At 48.0% G+C, this 16743-nt stretch overlaps 1 pseudogene; it reads right to left on the reverse strand.

Annotated features, from left to right (window-relative positions):
• LOC125554722 (cellulose synthase-like protein D4) overlaps positions 1–16743 on the reverse strand; it is a 46990-nt pseudogene that overhangs the window by 21882 nt on the left and 8365 nt on the right.

The raw sequence follows: 16743 nt of genomic DNA on the forward strand, positions 1-16743 counted from the left end.
TGACTTTTCTAGGGAATTATTGCAACAGCGGTAAACTTTCTGTTTTCAAACAGCAACATGTATACTTGTAACATAGGCATAGTAAAGGCTATCAATGCCACTTTTATCGAAATAAAAGATGAAAAAAATTGTTCTAAATAACAGCAAGAAAATCCTAACAAAATAAATTGACGCTCCAAGCAAAACACATATCATGTGGTGAATAAAAATATAGCTCCAAGTAAAGTTACCGATGAACGAAGACGAAAGAGGGGATGCCTTCCGGGGCATCCCCAAGCTTAGGCTCTTGGATATCCTTGAATATTACCTTGGGGTGCCTTGGGCATCCCCAAGCTTAGGCTCTTGCCACTTCTTGTTCCATATTCCATCGAATCCTTACCCAAAACTTGAAAACTTCACAACACAAAACTTAACAGAAAACTCGTAAGCTCCGTTAGTATAAGAAAATAAATCACCACTTCAAGGTACTGTAATGAACTCATTATTTATTTATATTGGTGTTAAACCTACTGTATTACAACTTCTCTATGGTTTATAAACTATTTTACTAGCCATAGATTCATCAAAATAAGTAAACAACACATGAAAAACAGAATCTGTCAAAACAGAACAGTTTGTAGTAATCTGGATCAAACGTATACTTCTGGAACTCATAAAATTCTAAAATAAATTTCTGGACCTGAGGAATTTATCTATTAATCATCTGCAAAAATAATTAACTAAATATCACTCTCCAAATAAAAATGACAGCAGTTCTCGTGAGCGCTAAAGTTTCTATTTTTTTTACAGCATGATCAACAAGACTTTCCCCAAGTCTTCCCAAAGGTTCTACTTGGCACAAACACTAATTAAAAGCATAAAACCACATATAAACAGAGGCTATATGGATTATTTATTACTAAACAGGAACAAAAAGCAAGGAACAAAAATAAAATTGGGTTGCCTCCCAACAAGCGCTCTCATTTAACGCCCCTAGCTAGGCATGATGATTTCAATGATGCTCATATAAAAGATAAGAATTGAAACATAAAGAGAGCATCATTAAGAATATGACTAGCACATTTAAGTCTAACATACTTCCTATGCATAGGGATTTTGTGAGCAAACAACTTATGGGAGCAATAATCAACTTGCATAGGAAGGTAAAACACGCATAACTTCAAAACTTTAAGCACATAGAGAGGAAACTTGATATTATTGCAATTCCTACAAGCATATATTCCTCCCTCATAATAATTTTCAGTAGCATCATGAATGAATTCAACAATATAACCAGCACCTAAAGCATTCTTTTCATGATCTACAAGCATAGAAAATTTATTACTCTCCACATAAGCAAATTTCTTCTCATGAATAATAGTGGGAGCAAACTCAACAAAATAACTATCATGTGATTGAAAATTAAGATCAAGATGACAAGTTTCATGGTTATAATTATTCTTTAAAGCATACATGTCATCACAATAATCATCATAGATAGGAGGCATGCTTTCATCATAATAAATTTGCTCCTCAAAACTTGGGGGACAAAAAATATCATCTTCATCAAACATAACTTCCCCAAGCTTGTGGCTTTGCATATCATTAGCATCATGGATATTCAAGGAATTCATACTAACAACATTGCAATCATGCTCATCATTCAAATATTTAGTGCCAAACATTTTATAGATTTCTTCTTCTAGCACTTGAGCACAATTATCCTTTCCATCATACTCACGAAAGATATTAAAAAGGTGAAGCGTATGAGACAAACTCAATTCCATTTTTTTGTAGTTTTCTTTTATAAACTAAACTAGTGATAAAACAAGAAACTAAAAGACTCGATTGCAAGATCTAAAGATATACCTTCAAGCACTCACCTCCCCGGCAACGGCGCCAGAAAAGAGCTTGATGTCTACTACACAACCTTCTTCTTGTAGACGTTGTTGGGCCTCCAAGTGCAGAGGTTTGTAGGACAGTAGCAAATTTCCCTCAAGTGGATGACCTAAGGTTTATCAATCCGTAGGAGGCGTAGGATGAAGATGGTCTCTCTCAAGCAACCCTGCAACCAAATAACAAAGAGTCTCTTGTGTCCCCAACACACCCAATACAATGGTAAATTGTATAGGTGCACTAGTTCGGCGAAGAGATGGTGATACAAGTGCAATATGGATGGTAGATAATAGTTTTTGTAATCTGAAAATATAAAAACAGCAAGGTAACGAATGATAAAAGTGAGCGTAAACGGTATTGCAATGATAGGAAACAAGGCCTAGGGTTCATACTTTCACTAGTGTAAGTCCTCTCAACAATACTAACATAATTGGATCATAAAACTATCCCTCAACATGCAACAAAGAGTCACTCCAAAGTCACTAATAGCGGATAACGAACGAAGAGATTATGGTAGGGTACGAAACCACCTCAAAGTTATTCTTTCCAATCAATCCGTTGGGCTATTCCTATAGGTGTCACAAACAGCCCTAGAGTTCGTACTAGAACAACACCTTAAGACACAAATCAATCAAAACCCTAATGTCACCTAGATACTCCAATGTCACCTCAAGTATCCGTGGGTATGATTATACGATATGCGTCACACAATCTCAGATTCATCTATTCAACCAACACAAAGGACCTCAAAGAGTGCCCCAAAGTTTCTACCGGAGAATCACGACAAAAACGTGTGCCAACCCCTATGCATAGGTTCATGGGCGGAACCCGCAAGTTGATCACCAAAACATACATCAAGTGAATCACGTGGTATCCCATTGTCACCACAGATACGCACGGCAAGACATACATCAAGTGTTCTCAAATCTTTAAAGACTCAATCCGATAAGATAACTCCAAAGGGGAAACTCAATTCATTACAAGAGAGAAGAGGGGGAGGAGAAACATAGGATCCAACTATAATAGCAAAGCTCGCGATACATCAAGATCGTGCCAAATCAAGAACACGAGAGAGAGAGAGAGAGAGATCAAACACATAGCTACTGGTACATACCCTCAGCCCCGAGGGAGAACTACTCCCTCCTCGTCATGGAGAGCACCGGGATGATGAAGATGGCCACCGGGGAAGGATTGCCCCCTCCGGCAGGGTGCCGGAATGGGTCTAGATTGGTTTTCGATGGCTACGAAGGCTTCTGGCAGCGGAACTCCCGATCTATTGTGCGTTCTGGAAGTTTTAGGTCACGTGGGTATATATGGGTGCAGGGAGGACGTCGGAGGAGCCACGGGGGTCCCATGAGACAGGGGGCGCCCTAGGGGGGGCACGCCCCCCCACCCTCGTGAGCACCTCGTGTCTCCCCTGATGTGGGGTCCAAGTCCATCAGGTGTGTTTCCTTGCAAAAATAACTTCTCCAGTTGATTTCGTTCCGTTTCGACTCCGTCTGATATTCCTTTTCTTCGAAACATTGAAATAGGCATAAAACAGCAAATCTGGGCTGGGCCTCTAGTTAATAGGTTAGTCCCAAAAATAATATAAAAGTGGATAATGAAGCCCAATATTGCCTAATACAGTAGATAATATAGCATGGAGCAATCAAAAATTATAGATACGTTGGATACGTATCAATGGCTGCCCCACAGAAGTATACGTCCTCACGAGACAAGAAATCATGAAGCTCACGTGGTATGGAGGGCGAGTGTATGATGTGGTACACCATAACATCATCTTCGTGGCATAGCTGAAGGACGGCGGCGCACTGGATCTTCCCAGGGGCACGCTCCGTGTACTCTACGTCGAGACCGATGACCCTCGTCTCTACCTTTTCGAGGGAGTTGGATACATTGTTGATCCACGGCCGAACAACCCTTGGGTGGACGGTGACGGTGGCAACTATGCACATCGAGCCTTCGATGGAGGATATGTTGGACGCTAAAAACCTGCATCTCGATCTCTTCCACCATTTGGAACCGTTGGAACGAAGGGCTATGGTTTGGAGAATTAGGATTAGATGGCTAGTCTAACTGAAGTATTAGATGATTATTTAAAGAGGTTAAAACAATGTGAACGCAGTGGGGTTTGGATGCAAATGAAGACGAAGCGGAGGTGAAGAAGCCGAGGAGAATCGGTTCCCGATGGAGAAGTAAATGGGAGAAGTGGCGTGCAGGCAGTTGATTAGACGGCTAGGTAGACTAAACGAAAAGGCTATGCAGGTAGACTGATGAGTCGTACCTGTTCGTGTACGTGCCCATCCTTCTTGATAGGTGGGACCTATGCATGCAAATAGATAAAAAAATGTCCTGGATACAGAACATGGATAACACTGTATATTTAGTGTAGAATCTTTTTAGTACTTTGAATTTTGGCCACTACTTCTGCTGTTTAGTAACTTTTCTGAATTTTGGCCACTAGTACAGTAAGTTCAAGTGAGTAACTATAGTAACTTCAAGTGAGTAACTCCATTTCTTATTTTTTACATAAAACTAACCATGATATTTGTTCCTCTGTTCTGGTCATAATTATAATCTGATTGCTGAACCCTTAATCATTCTCATAATGTTTACATGATGCACAATTATACTGTCGTCAAAACTACTCCATACACACACTGTCGAAACTGACAAGATGGTGGTGGAGGTGGGAATAAATGTTCAGTATTGGTGCATTTTATGTGCTTACAAAATTCAGATTGAATTTCACTACCAAAAGAAAAGAAGTGGAGATTAAATGTTGCTTTCCACTTACTTCACCTGTGTGTAACTCTTTTGGTGCATTTTCTGCAGAACCTATGTGTAGCTGCAGCACACAGGCCAGTTCATCAACTGCTTGAAGAAGAAAAGAAGGTTGCATTTCCTTGCCTTTAGCATACAGGCCAGTTCACTTAATGTCCTCTGGTGCTATATTTCTGAGAACATCCAAGTTTTTACTTATCACTTTGCTAGCATTCACAAGTCTATTGAAGCGTGCATTTCTCTATGAATCTTGTTGTCTACTCCAAGTAGATGGTGTGTAGCCTGGCAAAGGATATTAGTACTTGGTGCATTCTAAGTTTAAAACCACTCTAGATTTAGAAGTGTTTACTGAAGATGACAAGTGTTTATTCAGTTCTAAATTTGAAGTAACTAGTAGACGAACAATATTCATCTTTTTCTGTATATGAAGAAGAATAAACCTAGCTAATTCAAATAATTCCAATTTTAGGGACATGTTTTTATCAACTCTTAGTTAAGGGGTTGTGGCAGTTTTCAGTTTTCAGTTTTGTGCTGCTTGAATTGATTCTACAGGAATATTTAGGGAAGAGTCATGGCTATGCTTAGCTCTCTGTAAAATGAATGACTGAAATTGGACAATTGGAAACTTTAGGTATGTTTGCAATTGGACAAATGGTGTACAAATCCAAATAAAGCAAATAAATCCAAATAAACATGGTTGATCTTCATTTTGCATAAACCTAGTTGAGTATTACAGAGTAATTGACAACAAATTGACCTGGTTGGAATTCATACAGCAACACTAACAGTTAACTGAACTTCTTTTGCGTGCATTTATCACTCCAGAAAACTTTTAGTAACAAGTGAGCAGTCTCTGCATTTTCTCAGTGAACTTTTGAGTGCATTTATCACTTGTTGGAGTATGCTACAGCTTCTGCAAATCACAAACTCCTTTAGTTTACATCTCAGTTTTAGCAAACACTACAGTTTCAGTAAAGGAGTCATAACTGAATTACAGGCACTGTAGTTTCTCTACAATATTGGAACACTGAACATTTTTAGTTAACTGTAGCAAGAAAACTTCCAAAAACTAGCAGATCTCCAAGAATGCCAAGAGTATTACTCAATGAATTTGATGGCATCAAACTAAATTTTCACTATAAGCTGTTCATCATTTAGCAGCAGTGTACAACCTTTGTCCTGGATTATTTCTCTAGCTTTGTATCCCCTGACTGAATTTTCTCCGCCTGTACTGAGAACAGCAAATTCAGACTCACAGCAACAAATTGAACAGTAGCAGTAGCAGAGGCGGGCGGGGCAGACTCACCAGCACAGGCGGGAGTGGCAGCAGAGGCGAGGCAGGGGAAAAGGCAAAAGCAGCATCAGAGGTCCACGGCGCCGGTGTGACGCCCAGGTAATTAAGCTACAGTAACTCCACGCTAAAGATGCCAAGTCAGCATGCTTACTAAGCTAATTGCCCTTCGATTGAAAAGGAATTCAAATTCAAAATTAAATTGCAAGTCAAAATTATACTTTTCAAAAAATGCAAACAAAATAGTTCATGTTTTGGCAAATAATCCCTAAGTATTTATCATGTAGAAACCAACCTCTTTTGACTTCCCTTTCCCCCCCTAGAAAATCAAACAGTGGACCAATAACGCTTAAGTGGCCCATTTAAATTCAAACTGAAATTAAGGCCTTTCAAAAATAATCTAAAACCTTGTGGATAGTTCCACAATATTACATAGTATTTATGAGACAAGTTTCTTATGTGACAAATTTATTTGGATCTAAAACAAATCAAAACAGAAAGTTTAAAAGAAAAGAAAATGAAGAAAATGCTAGACACTTAGGCCTACTACTCCAGGAGGAGGCCCAACCCACGTCCACGTCTCCTGCTACCTCTCGCAACAGTGGGAGCAGGGGGATCGGGCGGCCATCCACGCCTCCCTAGCCGCCGTGTCGAGCATCCAGTACCTCCACGAGGAGGATAAGGTCACCCCGACCCAGTAGACGAAAACCCTAGACCCAAATCTCTCTACCTCTCTCTCTCTTTCGATTCGGAAGTTCGCCCGAGAGCTACTCGTCGTGGACATCGTCGTCGTCGCGGCCATCGACTCCCCCGGCGCCTGAAAAGTTGTCCAGGAATTGCACCATGGACGTCTCCTTCGGCTACTTCTACCAGTTCGAGCGGGGAAGCACTGCATCGCCGGGATTGACGCGTCTTCCTCGCCTACAGGCGCCGCTGCCCCGCGCCCGATCTACCTCACCGGAGCTCCTCCGCCCTGTCGGATGCGTCCTCAGCCTTTCCCCGTGAGCTCCACCCCCATTCCCCTCGATCCCCCCTCTGTTCGTTCCTCTATTGCGCCGCCCAAGTTCCGGCCGATGGCCACGGTCACCGCGACCACGTTACGCTCACCGCGCCCGCGCCCTGCATCCTGGCCGCCTAGTGCGCGCCCTGGCCGTGCCGACACACCCTCTGTCCGCAGCACAGGCCACTCGGCCCGCGCCCTGATCGGCGCCCGACCGTGCTCGCGCGTGGCCGCGCTCGTCCGCTGCCGCGCTGCTGCTTCCGGCCGCCGCTGCTTTGTTTTAGCTGTTGTCGCTGCCTTGTTCTGTTACTTGCAGCAGGGCTGCTCTGCTTGCCACTGCGTGCACTCCTGCTTGCTGCGGCCTACTGCGTTGCTGCTTGCCTCGCGCCCATGGCTGCTACTGCCGCCGGCTGCTGTTGTTGGAGCTGGCCATGGCGCTGTGTGTGTGGCCGTGAGATGTGCGTGTGTGTGCTATATGTGTGTGCGTGAGTGTGTGTTATGTGTGTGTGGCCGTGAGATGTGCGTGTGTGTGTGCTATGTGTGTGTGCGTGAGTGTGTGTTCTGTGTGTGTGTGGCCGGCTCAAATAGTAGACTAGTTTAGGGACTAATTTAGTTAGTTAGTCTAATTAGTAGTACTAGTTGATTAGTCCATTAGTAGATGACATGTGGACCCCTTGATAGTTTACAGAAAAACAAATTTTAAGAAAAGCCTAAGTCAATGACATGTGGCCCCTACACTGTTCATATGTTGACTTGTCAATATTTGACTGGGTCAACCCAACACCACTGACCCCACTAGCATACACTATGGCTAGAATAGCACTAGGTGACAAAAGTATTTTCCTATTTTATTTTCAAATTAAAAGAATTCTGTAAACTCGGAAAATCAATGAAAACTTTGCAAATTAATATAAAATAAACCGTACCTCGGATGAAAATACTTTATACATGAAAGTTGCTCAGAACGAAGAGACGATCTCGAATACGCAATCCGTTCGTCCGTCACACGTCCCTAGCATAGCATACACGCGACTTTCCCCCTCCGAATCATCTGTCCGAAAACGCGAAACACCGGGGATATTTTCCCGGATGTTTCCCCCCTTCACCGGTATCACCTCATACCGCGTTAGGTCACCTCTAGCACCGCGTATTGCCATGTTATGCTCTGTGATGCTTTGATTGCTCTATTATTTATTGTGTTCCCCTCCGTTACTTCTTCCTGGTAGACCTCGAGACCGCTGTCAGTACCCCTGTGATCGACTACATCGACGACGAACCCTTCTTGCCAGAGCAACCAGGCAAGCCCCCCCCCCCTTGATCACCAGATATCGCCTACTCTACTCTCTATACTGCTTGCATTAGAGTAGTGTAGCATGTTACTGCTTCCAGTTAATCCTATCCTGATGCATAGCCTGTCCTTGCTACTACTGTTGTTACCTTTACCTGCAATCCTAATGCTTAGTATAGGATGCTAGTTTACCATCAGTGGCCCTACATTCTTGTCTGTCTGCCATGCTATACTATCGGGCCGTGATCACTTGGGAGGTGGTCACGGGTATATACTTATACATAATATATGACACTTGTGGTGATTAAAGTCGGGTCAGCTCGTAGGAGTACCCGCGAGTGATTCCGATGTTGGGGGCTGAAGGGGCAGGTGGCTCCATCCCGGTAGAGGTGGGCCTGAGTTCCTGCAGGCCCCCGACTGTTACTTTGTGGCGGAGCGACAGGGCAGGTTGAGACCACCTAGGAGAGAGGTGGGCCTGGCCCTGGTCGGCGTCCGTGGTTATTTCAGAATAACACGCTTAACGAGATCTTGGTATTTGATCTGAGTCTGGCTACTGGCCTATACGCACTAACCATCTACGCGGGGACAGTTATGGGCACTCGACGTCGTGGTATCAGCCGAAGCCTTCGTGACGTCAGCGACTGAGCGGCGCGTGCCGGGTTGGACCGCGTAACGCAACTTCCTTTGTAATGGAGGTTGCTAGGTCTGCTCACCGGCCGCGTACGCAACGTGCAGGTGTGCAATGGGCGATGGGCCCAGACCCCTGCGCCATAGGATTTAGACCGGCGTGCTGACCTCTCTGTTGTGCCTAGGTAGGGCTGCAACGTGTTGATCTTCCGAGGCCGGGCATGACCCAGGAAAGTGTGTCCGGCCAAATGGGATCGAGCGTGTTGGGTTATGTGGTGCACCCCTGCAGGGAAGTTAATCTATTCGAATAGCCGTGATCTTCGGTAACAGGACAACTTGGAGTTGTACCTTGACCTTATGACAACTAGAACCGGATACTTAATAAAACACACCCTTCCAAGTGCCAGATACAACCGGTGATCGCTCTCTCACAGGGCGACGAGGGGAGGATCATCGGTTAGGATTATGCTACACGATGCTACTTGGTGAACTTACCATCTACTCTCTTCTTCTGCTGCAAGATGGAGGTTACTAGAAGCGTAGTCTTCGAAAGGACCAGCTATCCCCTTTTATTCCGGCATTCTGCAGTTCAGTCCACATATGATACCCTTATTCCATTTGATACCAATGCATACATATGTAGTGTAGCTCCTTGCTTGCGAGTACTTTGGATGAGTACTCACGATTGCTTTGCTCTCTCTTTTCCCCTTCCTACACCCGATTGTTGCGACCAGACGTTGGAGCCCAGGAGCCAGACGCCACCGTCGACGACGACTACTACTACTCGGGAGGTGCCTACTACTACGTGCAGCCCGCTGACGACGACCAGGAGTAGTTTAGGAGGATCCCAGGCAGGAGGCCTGCGCCTCTTTCGACCTGCATCCCAGTTTGTGCTAGCCTTCTTAAGGCAAACTTGTTTAACTTATGTCTATACTCAGATATTGTTGCTTCCGCTGACTCGTCTATGATCGAGCTCTTGTATTCGAGCCTTCGAGGCCCCTGGCTTGTAATATGATGCTTGTATGACTATTTATTGTAGAGTTGTGTTGTGATAACTTCCCGTGAGTCCCTGATCTTGATCATACACGTTTGCGTGTATGATTAGTGTACGATCGAATCGGGGGCGTCACAGCCGGCGTCGTCCACCAGTAGCAGCATGAGAGGCGGGAGTGGCCGGAATTGTCCACGGCGCCAGCGGCCGAAGTAGGCGAAATCGGAGGCGCAGGTGGGCGGCGAAGGTGGGTGAACATGGGCGACAACCTTAAACGGGGCCGGCGGCGTAGCTCGAGGAGGGCGCCGGCGCAGGTCGCCTTCACGGCGGGCGGTGCAAGTGGTAAGCCGCGGCACGGGTGCAAGCGGGCGGCGGCATTGTTGTTGGTCACGGGCTGGGCCACGGTTCTGGTGTTGGTCACGGCGCAGATCCAGGCGGGCGGCGGCGCAGGTGGGTAGCCGACGATGGCTGCAAGGCGCGGGCGACGGGGGAGGAGGAAGGAAGGAGATGGACTTCTTTGTGACGTGTTTAAAACTCTGTGGGGTTTTTTGCAAAAAACAAATACACTGCCTTGTGGACAACTTTTCCCGAACGGAGGGAGTACTAGTTAAATCCGAGCTATTGGTGTGAAGCACTGATATGCCAGTACATTTGATTGTGACCTATTCTAATTTTGTACCTGAACTTTTTTTAGAAAGGGTTGGACGTCAACTTAATGTGCTAGCAGAATTTATTGTGTTGTCTGTCTGTTTGCTTTGCACAACATTCAAGATATTTCCCCGTCATTGATAAAGACGATGAACCGTTATGTACGACTTCGCTGGTTTCAACATAGCCCTCCCCGTAGCGATCCACTGCTTCCATCCTGATTGTGCCGCCTGCGTGAAATTTTTGTATGCAAGTTCAGTGTGCTATGATGTTCTATATGATTGTGTCAACTATATAAGTTTTTACTGAGCATAAACAATGCATATGGCTGAAAGATGTATTTACGAGCATCGACCGATGGGTCTCTCTCTCTCTCACACACACACACGCGCGCGCGCAGACGCACAAGTGGGACCCGTTGAATTATTTATTTGCTCATGACAACTTTTAATTAGGTTCCACTGTAATCTAACTTTTTTCTTAAGTTATTAATTGAGCTCAGTGACTTCAAAAAGTTGTACAGAAGCCTTGTTTGGGCCTTTCCGGCGTCACTGAATGTGGGCTGAGTAACCATGTTAGGTTGTCCTGTACAACACACACCTTTTTTTTCAACATCAGCAATGCAACTGGGCCGACAGTTGTACACAATATCCGGGTCAACTTGTTATTCTCCGCCCCGCTGGGCTGCAAACTTTCCTAGGAGGTATGCATTTAGGCTTAACAAGAAAATGGACTTTAAGAAATAATAAATGGGATGTAATTATAATAACTAGACAATTACTATGCACCAAACACGTAATTAGTTTGAAAAATATATTATTTTTGGAATTTGAAAAATTTAATTTCATTACTTGTTGCGCGCGTAATATTTCGTTGGATTTTAACATAATACAACTTTATTTTGAAATTATATTTGACCTGACTAGAAATTTCGGATAAAAATATTTCGGATCCCATCAAAATGTGGGATTTTTTTTTTGAATTCTGTTTTGAGCAGTTGTTTGAAATTATTAATCGTTGTCCTAGCTAGAAGTTGGGCTGTACTTTTAACAAACTGTAAATGGGCTGTAGTAAATTCTATTAGAATTAAAAAATGGGCTGTACATTCTTACAAATCGCAAATGGGCTATATGTTCTTTGCCAAATCCGAGCTGTGCGCCTACTAAGTTGACGCGTACCAAGGGCTTTGTTAACTTAGTCAATATAAACGATTCTAACTGCAGGGATCGTACGATGTCCATCCAACGGCCTTAGTGCTTCTTCAACCTCTGATCTTCTTGCTCCAGCCGCCCAAAGTACCGCCGGTCGTGTCGCGTGCTCCTACCTCTCGTGGCCGGTTGTGATGCCGCAGAGGCCTCACCGCCCCGTACTACTCCCACCGCTGGCCAGGCCATCCCTCTACTCACCCACATCCCTTGTTATTCTGCGGCGATGGCAACCTCACACCACAGCCGAACCAGTGAACCCTCGTACTCCTCTCCATGCGGGCTTCCACTACTGCGTCTTCCCCGGCTCCGCGTCGTCCCCTTCCTAGGCCTCGCCGTCGTCCAGACCACCGCCCTGGTGCTCTCGACGCGGCGTGGTCAACGTGGTCAACGACCGACTTCCATCGGAAGAGTACTGTACGTGGAGAGGCTGACAGCTGGGTCCAGGCGGCCGCAAGGAAGTGCCTCCTTATTACGCACAAAATAATTATTCCTCCACCTGACAGCAGGGACCCACTGGACGGGCCACCTTATTTCACGAAAAAACATTTCCCCCCTGACTGCTGGGACCCACCGGACGGGCCAGCGTATTTCGCGAAAAAAAACGTTCCCCCCGCTGTCAGCTCGGACCCACCGGAAGTGTCTCCTTATTACGCACAAAAATGAATACTCCCCCTGCTAGCTGGGACCCACCATGGTGGGAGGCTGACTTGTGGGCCTACTAAGTTGACTGGGACGGGGGCCTTTGTCAACTTTAGTCAATATGAACGATGCTAGCTCCAGTGACCGTACGATGTCCATCCAATGGCCGTAGTGCTTCTTCAACCTCTGGTCTTCTTGCTCCAGCCGCCCAAAGCAGCGCTGGTCGTATCGCATGCTCCTGCCTTCCGTGGCCGGCTGTGCTGCCGCGGAGGCCTCACCGCCCACTACTATTCCCACCGCTGGTCAGGCCCTGTGGCGACGACAGCCTCACACCACAGTCGAACCAGTGAACCCTCGTACTCCTCTCCGCGCGGGCTTCCACTGTCGCGTCTTCCCCGGCTCCTCGTCGTCCCCTTCCTAGGCCTCGCCGTCGTCCACCGCCCTGGTGCTCTTGGCGCGGCGTGGTCAATGTGGTCAAGGAACGACTTCCATTGGACGTGGACTGTACGTGGAGAGGCTGACAGCTGGGTCCACGGCCGCAGCAAGGAAGTGTCTCCTTATTAAGCGGAAAATAATGATTCCTCCACCTGACAGCTGGGACCCACCAGACGGACCATTGTATTTCATGAAAAAAATGTTTCCCCCTGACTGCTGGGACCCACCAGCTACATCTTCGCACGCAAGGAAGTACGTCCGGGCAAAAAAAACGATTCACCCCCCTGACTGCTGGGACCCACCAGCTACATCTTCGCAGGAAAGGAAGTGCCTGACAGTCAGGACCCACCTGGTCGAAGCGTACGTAGCGTTGTCATTCTGGTCGTGAACGTGTACGTACATATATACTGGTGGATGTAGAGGCACGCACGTGTCGTAGTAGAGGTGCGTACATGTCGTAGTAGAGGTGCGCACGTAGCATGTACACGTATGTACAGCGGCCAGGGTGCAAGAAAGAAAATACGGCCACGTATGTGTACATACATGCGGGGGCTCGAATGCCTACTCGCGCATACGTACGGCCAGGGCTCGTGTACATGGCTGGGTCGGAACGAAGAAATAGCGTCGTCGTCGTGTTCATGGGGAGGCAACGAAATGCGTCGTGTTCATGGGGAGGCAACGGAATGCGTCGTGTTCATCGGGAGGCAACGGAACACATGGGAGCCAACCGGCTGGGTCGGAACAGAATGCGTGGTCGTATTCATCGGGAGGGCTTGGACGGAACAGGCGATGGAAACGAGACCTGGCATACCACACAACGGAGGAAACTGACCTCCTACGTTCGGAACGGGTCCTGTTGATCAGGAAGGGTCTGGCGTACCGCAAAACGGAGGAAATGGACCTCCTACGGTCGAAACGGGGGTCCTGTTGATCGGGAGGGGTGTGGCGTACCGCAAAACGACCGAAACGGACTTGTGTTGGAGCGCTACGGTCGAAACGGGGGTCCTGTTCATCGGGAGGGGTGTGGCGTACCGCAAAACGGGACTCCACGGGATACTATTCATCTCCACTGTTGACCTCCTCCAACCTCCACGGGCTACCGTCGACCTCCTCCAGCCTCCACGGGCTCCTATTCATCCAGCCTCCACCGCGCGCTACTCCACCGGCTACTGTTTAACCACTCCTCCACGGGCACCCCTCCATCGTCTACTGTTCATCCAACCCTCCACACCACGGGGTCCTGTTCAACCACCCCTCCACGGGCACACCTCCACCGTCTACTGTTCATCCAGCCCTCCACCACACCACGGGGTCCTGTTCATCCAGAGGCAATGCCACCGCTCACTGTTCATCCAACCCCCACCCCCCGCAACGCTCACTGTTCATCCCAGAGGCAGCATCGATCGGCTTCAGTTAGCAGCAGTAGAGAAGGAATCACTCGATCGGGTTCAGTTAGCATCCATCGATCGATCGCTCGGGTTCAATAACGCGTATCCTGCAGTGCAATCGCTCGGGTTCAGTTATAGCCCAATGCCTCGCTCGGGTTCAGTTAGAGCCAACGCCTCGCACACACGCGCGAACGTGTACGAGAGAAACGCGCATCGCTCGGCCCCCGACCTCCCACCGTAACCGGGAACTCCCCGAAATTTTCCTCCCCCTCGCTTCTACCACGGTTTTTTCCATCATGGATGGCCCAAAGAATGTCATGCAGCTGCGTCTCCGGCCCGCCCAGGATGAAGAGCCCATTTTCTGTCATGATTTTTTGTCATAGAAGTAGGAGCCCACCACATCTATGATGATACCGGGTTTTGTCACAATTATCGTCATAGAAGTGTCATATGTATGACAGAAAAAATTCGTTCGGCCCAAAATGTCACGGATGTGTCTTTTTTTGTAGTGATTTCGAAAGGATTTAGTATGTTAGCTGCAACAACATCTATGGATTCGATCAATCACCTGAATGATGCCAGCGTGGTTGCCGCGCGGGTGATCCGTCGCCCCGGCGAGCCAAGTGCCGGCCCACTGGGAGCCGTCAGACATCCATGTCGCCTTCACAGCCCCAGTCTCTGCCAACGGAGCTGCTCCCAACGTGCCACCGGTAGCCACGACCTCCTCTTGAAGGTGCCTTCTTGCTCGCAGCTCCTCGCCGGCATTGTACGCGTCGGAGCACCGTCGGATCGCCTCCGTCAGTGAGTTGACCTGCACCTTGAACTCATCGTACTCCCGCTTCACCTTCCAACTCTCGCGGATGAAGTCCAGCCGCACCTTGTTCTTGAGGAAATCCCGCTTCTGGCCGAAGTATGACTCCAGGCAGCGCGGCTCGACGTCGTGCTTCCGGCAGAACGACACCCACGTGCGCGCGAAGCTGGCGGTCTCGGCGAGCGCCTCGAAGGTGAGGAGCGCGCCGTCGTCGTCGGAGAGGTAGTAGGCGAGCTTCTCGACCGGGTAGTCGGCGGCGAGGATGGAGAGGATGGTGTTCGCGGTGACAAGCGGTGGCTCCTTCTCCGGGTCAGCGGTGGAGATGAAAACGTCGATGCCGGGGAGGTCGGAGCAGCCCTTGGGGTTGCGTGCGGTGGGCAACTTGAAGCGGTTGGCGAGGACGTCGAGGTCGTAGGAGCGGTTGACAGGGCAAAGCTTGGGGAGGCTGTCGAGCAGCCATGAGAAGCGTGAACCACACCTCACACGTCACCGACAGCGCCCACAGCCACATGGCGTCCGGGTTCGGGTGCCGGATGCGCCACGCCAGGAAGAACCCCAACGCCACCAGCCGGATGGCGATCAGCATCCTGCACAGGGCAGAGGAAGATGCGACGAGTCAAGGAGCTGCGAGCCTGCGAGGGAACCAAAATTGCTCGTACAAGGAATTGGTACCTGTATGGGCTGAGGATGGCCTGAGAGACACTGGTCTTCCTCATCAGGGGCCGGCAGCAGCGGGCACCAAAGTTGGGTGGCTCCTCGATGCCGACGAATCTGGAGGTGGCCCCAGTGCTGTTGCCGCCACCGCCATGCTCGTTCTTGGGCCATAGAGCGTTGCCGTAGCTGTAGGTGCCCTTGGTCTCGAAGAGCCACCGGGCGTGGTCGAAGTCGGCCGGCTTGCCGTTGCTGCTGGGCATGGGCATCTTGATGGAGTGCACCATGGAGAAGCGCTTGGACATGGATGTCATGGGCATCTGGTCCCTCTCCTCCGACGAGGAGATGGCGTCGTCGTCGTCCTCGTCGACGGAGTCGTCGGTGTCGCTGCCGGCGGAGTAGGCCTCCTTGCAGCCTGGGCAGTTGCCGGAGGCGGCGACGCAGTCCATGTAGCACTCCTCGCAGATCATGAAGATGCAGTCACATGGCGGGTGGCCGCCAACACCGGCATGTCGCAGTCGTGCATCTTGCAGGACATGTTAACGGAGGCGGCCGGCCGAGCGTTGCTACCTCTTGAGCACTGCGTTGGTTTTCCCCGAAGAGGAAGGGATGATGCAGTAAAGTAGTGTAAGTATTTCCCTCAATTTTTGAGAACCAAGGTATCAATCCAGTAGGAGGCTACGCGCGAGTCCCTCGCACCTTCACAAAACAAATAAATCCTCGCAACCAACGCGATAAGGGGTTGTCAATCCCTACACGGCCACTTACGAGAGTGAGATCTGATATATATGATAAGATAATATTTTTGGTATTTTTATGATAAAGATGCAAAGTAAAATAAAAGCAAAGTAAAAAAGCAAAGGAAATTACTAAGTATTGGAAGATTAATATGATGAAGATAGACCCGGGGGCCATAGGTTTCACTAGTGGCTTCTCTCAAGAGCATAGGTATTTACGGTGGGTGAACAAATTACTGTTGAGCAATTGACAGAATTGAGCATAGTTATGACAATATCTAGGTATGATCATGTATATAGGCATCGCGTCCGAGACAAGTAGACCGACTCCTGCCTGCATCTACTACTATTACTCCACTCATCGACC

Source organism: Triticum urartu, chromosome 4A, assembly GCF_056163025.1.
Source record: "Triticum urartu cultivar PI428250 chromosome 4A, HENAU_Tu73, whole genome shotgun sequence".
NCBI lineage: Eukaryota > Viridiplantae > Streptophyta > Magnoliopsida > Poales > Poaceae > Triticum > Triticum urartu.